The sequence below is a fragment of the Gavialis gangeticus genome, unplaced genomic scaffold, assembly GCF_001723915.1.
Source record: "Gavialis gangeticus isolate Ggan-Ray unplaced genomic scaffold, GavGan_comp1, whole genome shotgun sequence".
Lineage (NCBI taxonomy): Eukaryota > Metazoa > Chordata > Crocodylia > Gavialidae > Gavialis > Gavialis gangeticus.
This window is the reverse complement of record NW_017729006.1, coordinates 48,216,096-48,223,083: the sequence shown is the minus strand read 5'-3', so window position 1 is coordinate 48,223,083 and position 6,988 is coordinate 48,216,096. Positions and strand designations below refer to the sequence as shown.

The 6,988-nt window shown below is 44.4% G+C and overlaps 1 protein-coding gene across 1 annotated transcript in view; it reads left to right on the top strand.

Moving 5' to 3' along the window:
- CTNNAL1 (catenin alpha like 1) overlaps positions 1 to 6,988 on the top strand; it is a 178,916-nt gene that overhangs the window by 77,604 nt on the left and 94,324 nt on the right.

The following is a 6,988-nucleotide window of genomic DNA, read 5'->3' as shown; positions in this document are numbered from 1 at the left end:
AGGCTGTGTGTCAGACAAGTAAACAAATGATAATGTGTTCTGCAGAGTACAAAGCACCAAGATAAGGACCTGCCCTGAAATGTTGGTAATCTAAGGCACCAATCTTGCATATGTTGTGTTCTTTCCAATATGAGAGGCACTTAAATTTAAGATGCGCTCAAAGTCAATGATGTTCCATTTAAGAAAAATAAAATATTAAATAAAGACACAAGTACAAATATACAGCCCTCTGTGATGCATAGAAGGATTTTTGTATTATTTGAATTTCAATATGCAGATCACTTTTAGAAGAAATATTTTATTTTAAATTTGAAGGTATACAGTACTTTATACCTATGCAACAGTAATGGATCCATACTTAACTTTGTGTTACAAGGTTCCATTTTAATGGTAACTTGGGATTTCTGTTTTGTCAAAATCCCATTAAAATGTCAAGACTTAAAACGTAGACTGTTATCTGAGGCTATGGACTAATGAGCACATGAAATGCTTGAGTGCTGTGCAAATATACAGGCTCCTCTCAGCTGAAGCACTTCAAAATGTGATGAAGCAAGGAGTCGGTGAACGTGAATCACAGCACGTTCCTTGGTTTTTAAGCCAAGATCACTGTAGGATTCTGAAGATGGATGAATGCAATGCAACGTTATGGCTATTTCACCGTCAGGCTTCTGCTTGGGACTTATTGCCTCTGCAGAGCCGGGGAGGTTCACCTGCACTGCCTGTCCTGTAGAAGTGCAGAATGCTGTCTTTTTGCTTTCTAGGCTCTCGCAGGGAGTGCCATGAAGTTCTGGTTCTACTCTCCTGCTAATGTCTGTCTTGACCTTTCTAAATGTTGACTCTGTTTGTCTACTAGCTTACCTTCTGCAGCATGGCAGTTGGAGCCACCGTGGTCCCTGTGAAGGACTATGGGTGTTATCGTAATATTTCTGTTTAAAATGTGTTTGTGTTGTTATAATGTCTTGTGCCTTAGTTTATCCAACTAGCTTCTACCTAGAGAAAAACTAATTAATATGTCCCTGCTGTTAAGAGAGCTGCCTATGTGTGGGACCTGAAGATAAACCTCAAGCTCGAATAGAGATTTGAACAACTTTGTTGATTTGCTGGTGACACCCAGGAAGCCTCAGGAAAGCTATATGAGATCAACATGATAATGGATAGAGCTAATGTCTGCTTCTAGATAGCGGTCTAAAGGATCAAGTAGAGCAGATTTTCTGGGACTCAAGAGCTGGGCAGACTGGAAAAGGAAATGCTTTGGAGTATTCATGGTTATGTGGGCTGGCTTGGGGACAGAGGGATTGCTTAACCCTTTGGAGGAAGTAGAAGACCTTTGGCTTGGGTATACTTGCCCAAACACATGCCTTTTATTCAGGAAGAGCTGTCTCTTGCTATTTGGGACTTCAAATTGTGCTTGTTCTCCCCAGTAAGAAGTAAAATTCCTCCCTCAGGAGTTGAACTAGATGCTGGCTGTTTGAGTTAAGGCCAGAGAACAGCCAGGGATAATTGATAACTGAAAGGCCAGGGATCCAGCTCCTGCTGTAGAAGCCATGCCTGGGCTAATTTTAGGGGGATGCACCTGGAGATCAGACAAGGCTGTAGAGGTCCTGAGCAAACACTTCCCATAGAGGGGACTGTGTGATGGTCCCTCAAAGTACAGCTTGAGGGCATGCCAGGAGCTGCATGCCAAAGGGAATAGAAATAAGGGATACCATAGAGGATGGATTTCTTTGGAACTACCACCAGATGATGCACCAACATTTTTGAACCAGACACGAGCAGAAATTAGTTCTGGGATGATGCACAGTGGGGGCAGAACTTCAGGATGAGCAGGGCAGCCACCTTTCTCACGATACGCATGGAAAATCCAGAGAAAAGCTACTGACCAACCTTTGAGTGTAGAACAATGAATGTTACTTGCCATCTACAAGCTGGCAACCCCTGATTGTCACTGGTCCATCCCCAACCATTTGGCAGGGCAGAGTCCCTGGCTGGCTTGAATACTCAGAAAGTGTACTGCACCATCCAGAAGGTCTTGGTACTGGGCTTCCTCCGCTTCAGTTCACAGGAAGTTATAGCTAGATTTGCCTAGATGGGTTTTCCAGACTGCACTGGAGCATCTGATGGCAACTACATTCCCATTCCCATCCTGTGCCCTGCACATCAAAGCTGGAAATATGTCAACCGCATGACTAGTTCACTCTTCTGTAGGGCATTGTCAACCACTGGAATTTGTTCACCACTGACCACCAAGCAGTTGGGCATGGTGCATGATGCCAGGGTCTTAAGGAACACTAGTTTGGTGCCCCTGTTGATTAGACATTGCATTTATATGCACACTTTGTGTTGTTTCTGCTTTCAGCATGTAGGCAGCAGTATCTGAAAGTAAATGAAATTTGTCGTCTTTTCTGGCAGTAGAGTTAGGCCATAGTAAACATAGAGCCATTCTTAACATGTTCCACTATTGAATGATTTGTTCTCTCCAAGACTCTAAGTCAAAAGGTGAGATTTGCTGGGTTCAGTAGTGAGTTCCCCAACTATCAAATCAGCAGCAGAATGGCTAGTCATCGGCAGTCTCATCTACAGCAATTCAGTTATGACTTTCCCACTATCATTATTAATCTTCTGTGTAGAATTGTGAAGAAGCTGTATGAATATAGTTTTTCCCTTACAGTCAGTTCATTTGGAACATACAGATTTAATTGGTATTTTCCCAAGAAATCACAAAAAAAGGATTATTTAGTCTTTTCCAAGGACTGTTGCTGGACATAGCTCTATGGAGCTCAGCAGCAAAATTGTTTTGCGAAACTAAGCCTTTGTCTAAAGATAGCATGTAGGCTTTTACCTTTCCTTTTCTTAGTAGCTAAATGATTGCTAGTCTTTGCATATTGCTGAATCCAGAACTTTCTATAATGTGGAACCTACTTCCCATATTATTGACAAAAAATAATTTACTGTTGATTTCAGATTCAGCGTCAGCTGCATTGCAGTCCATGGCTATAATAATACGCTTTCACTAGATTTGCCTTTTGGCATCCTTACCAGTAAACAACGCCAGCTGAAAGCTCTTGCATAACTTCAGATTTAATGAAAACTAAAATATCACATAAACAGCACTGTATAGTCTCCACTGGGACAATCCATCCCACTGAAGTTACTGCTTAGGTGAACGTGAGACTACACAGTGATGGGACCACTCCTGGTGGCCTGGGGAGGCCTAAAGGAGAAGAGCAGCCCATCTCATGCTGTAAGGGGATAGGTGTTTAGAAGGGTAGAAGCATTCTGTCAGCACTTGCTGGGGCACATGGGGATCCGAGTGGAAGAGATCAGTAGGCAAACCTTGGGAAATGCCCAGCATATGTTGTGCAGTATTTGGGGGGTTCCAGTTAAAAATGAAGAATGGAAAGTTTGGGAAAATAAAAATAAATAAATAAATAAATAAAATGTATTGAGAGGTTAGGATCATGAAAACCAGATACGCAGGCATAATGAAGTGCTAAGTTGCTTGTTTGTTTGTTTTTTTTTCTTTTGAAAAAAAAATAGATTTTCCTTCAAAAGGCAAATATATGCCTTTTAAAGTATTATCATCATAATACACTAATCCCTCAAACATGCCTCAATATGCATTTTCAAAAATACATATTTGGTGCTGTATTTATACAAGTAGTGTTTTAATCAAAGTTCTGATGGTCTGCATAGCTGAGAAGAGTGTGTTTTCATATACATCTTATGTCTATGATGTGGGGAGCATTTGTCCATAGGACTACCTGCGTAAAGCTGAAAGGGGTGACTTTTATTTACCCCTTGTTTCTCTGGGACCTAGCCTACCCATTCCTCATGTGGGTCATGAGGCCGTACACCAGACACTTGGATGATGGTGGCTGAGCTGGCTGAGCAGCTACAGTATGATTGTGGAGTGTATCTTTGAGAACCTCAAGACATGGTGGATGGCACTGGGGGTGGATCTGGATGCTACCAAGTGGCACCTGCTTTGGATAATCATTTCTGCCTGTGCTACACATGTTTGCATCCAGGAGCAAGACCTTCCTGGAGGCCTAGGAAGCAGATGCCCAGAGACTCACCAGGTTATACAAGAGTCTAGAAAAGGAGTTTGAGCACCACAGCTATGAGGGCTGCTTGCAGAAAGAAGGTACTACTGTAGAGTCCAAAGAAATGCAAGAGAGATCACCCTTTTGCTTGTTTTAAAACCAAACAAACTTTGTCTTATTACATATTTTAAACATTCAAATGGTGTGTGAGGTTCCTTTAGAGAAAGCAGAGTGCTATGCAAATGAGTGAGGATGTGAAGGTCATGCAACATGGAGAAGTGGCCCACCCCAACCCAACCACAGGTTTACTAAGTCCCTAAGGAAGGGGAGTGGTTCTTGTAGGTTAAGCATTGGGAACTGTGCTATTCTACTGCACAGAGGGGTTGAAAGGGCTAGAGCTTATACTTTTCTACCCCCATGTAAAATACCCTAAATCCTGTGAAATCAAGAGGTGCTGCTCCTGACTTTTCATCCCCACCTCCTCCAGGAAAGATATTGTTCTGGAGCTCCCTCATGCACTGAAGAAGCATGTCTGTTGCTCCACAATGTGGTGGGCCTGTGAGGGTGGTTGGTAGGGTGATCTGAAAGAGAAGCACGATGTGAAACTGCCTCCTCATAGTATGGCCAAGATAGTAGGGGGGTAGTTTGGACATGGGAGAGTGGAGGCTTTGGCACAAAGGTTGAAGTCTGGGAAAAGGGGGTGGTCTTGGGGCTGTGGCCTGAGTGTGGGGGTTATTGAACAGGTAATGGTGGTGTGTAGACCTGGTCTTGGAGTGGGTGCAGGTGCCTCAGGGTCAATGGACCATTAGGATGTGAAGACAGATAGTTAGCCCTAGACATGAGAGCAAAAAAAACCCCAAACCTTGGCTTGGAGGCTTTCTTCCTGCCTATTGAGGGTGGCTGTGGAGGGTTCGTATTTCCTTCTCCATAAGGAGGTTCTCCATTGATTTTCATGTTCGTGGTCTACATCACCTTGTCAACACCCTTGGTAGTGGCCTCAATATTCCTCCATGCCTGGATCCCAGCTGAGCACCAGGCCTTAGAGACCCCCAGGCCTTTCTCCCTCCTCACCAAGCTAGCATGCCTGTTCAGATAGTACTGTATTCCTCAGCTGCAACAAGTTATCCTTTTAAGGATCTCCTGTTCACTCATCTTCCTTCTTCTCATCTCCACAGCTCTTTGTTCTGCTCTCTTAGCTTGTGTCTTTGGGCTTTAAATGGCAGCATTTGTAGCTGCAGGTGTTGACCTTGGAATGACAATAAATAGACAGTGTGATATGGCTTGATGGTAACTGATGAGCTCCCCAAAAAGTTTTTGAATTTTATCTTGGAAGCCTCTTCACACTTCTTGCAGCTCTCAAGATGGTAAGTATACTAAACCCTGAGGCTTCTGTTTGGGTACCCTGATCTGTTTGTTGCCCTCAAGCTATTGAGGCAACCTTTGGGATGCCAATTTAGTCTGGGAAAAGTGCCTCTCTCCAGAGTGCCCTGGGAAATTTTCCCTCCTGTTTGTGGGTGGTGGACTTCAAACTCAGGAGCATGGTCTCCTGTTCCACCCCCTCCCTGCAACTCTTCCCCAAAACACATACCCTGAACACTTGCTTCCAACAATCTCTTCCATTTTACAAGTCACCTTCATCCTCAATGAATGATGCAGTTCTTGTCCATGTCCAGAATGACAGATGGCATCAGTTATATGCAGTGTTCCATGGGCTCCCTGCTATCTCTCTTGTCCTAATGTTGCAGAAGATGGTCTTGCTTCATAATCTCACTACCTGGAAGGATTCAGTTTAGTATGAGGGCTCCTGTGATGGACAGGGCTGGCCATTCAGTGTTAAAGCAAGGCTGCATGACTTGTTGAGGTGCTGTGGCTACGTCTCTCTGCATGGTTCGATGACAAAATAATGTGTTATAGAAGGTCTCCTGGAATGAAAGGGTTTGCAGGTCTACTTATGGCACTTGCTAGCCCCTGGCTCTGCTTCTTTGGAACCACTAGAGTATCCCCTGCAAAGCGTCTTTCTTCTGAATCTGGGCCTCCCTGCTGTTTTACTTGAGCCATGTGCTCCTGCCTTAGAGAGGCCTGCTTTGAATTGCTGGCTTCAGAACCTGGTTGCCCTAGGGCCAGGTTCTGGAAGTCTGATATCACTGTCCCCAGAGCTCTGAGACCACTACCCTTCACCTACAAGCTGACCTGCTTGATCTACAGCTGACACTTTTTTGTCCGGACACTTGAGAGTATAACAATGAAAACTCAGTGACTGAACAGGCTGTCCAGCACTTCAGCCCAGCACTGCAGAATTGTGCTGCCATCTGACCCATTGCCACTTTCCCTTCTTAGAACGGGCTGTGGTTGCCAGGGAAATTGTTCCTGAGGGGGTGGATGAAATAGAGGGAAGAATAACAACTGATTGTACTATGTGGTGGCTGGTGTTTCTGGAAAGGGTAGAAAGGGCAGGAAACCTGAATGCTACATGAGGGAGGAGATGGTGGTTTACCAGCTCTGGACTGAGCACTGGTATTAGCAGTTGCTTTGTTATTCATTCAGAGAATGTGCTTGGTGTGCACTTATCTTACCTCCCAAATACAGAAACTTTAGTCAGAAGTTCTTTGTGTTTTCATTCTTGATTTCATGGCTTGTGATGTTTTGAAGGTTGTGTGGAGGAGGTGGGAGTGTCCTTGGCCTGGTAAGGAAATGGGAGGGATTGGCTTCGGGTCAGAGTCATCACTGCAGTAATGTCAGGCATCTTTGCAAGAAAAGCATGTGGAAGGGACAGGGGAGGGATTGGATTGGAGAAGAGCCGAAATGGGCTGAGCAGAGAGGAGAATTGAGGGAAAGGCTGGGATATAGTGTGAGTGGATGCCTTGAGGGGAGAGGAAGAACAAGACATTAGAGAAGGAGGGGGCATGAGTTTCCCGTCCTTGCGAGCTGATGTTTATTGGAGCAAG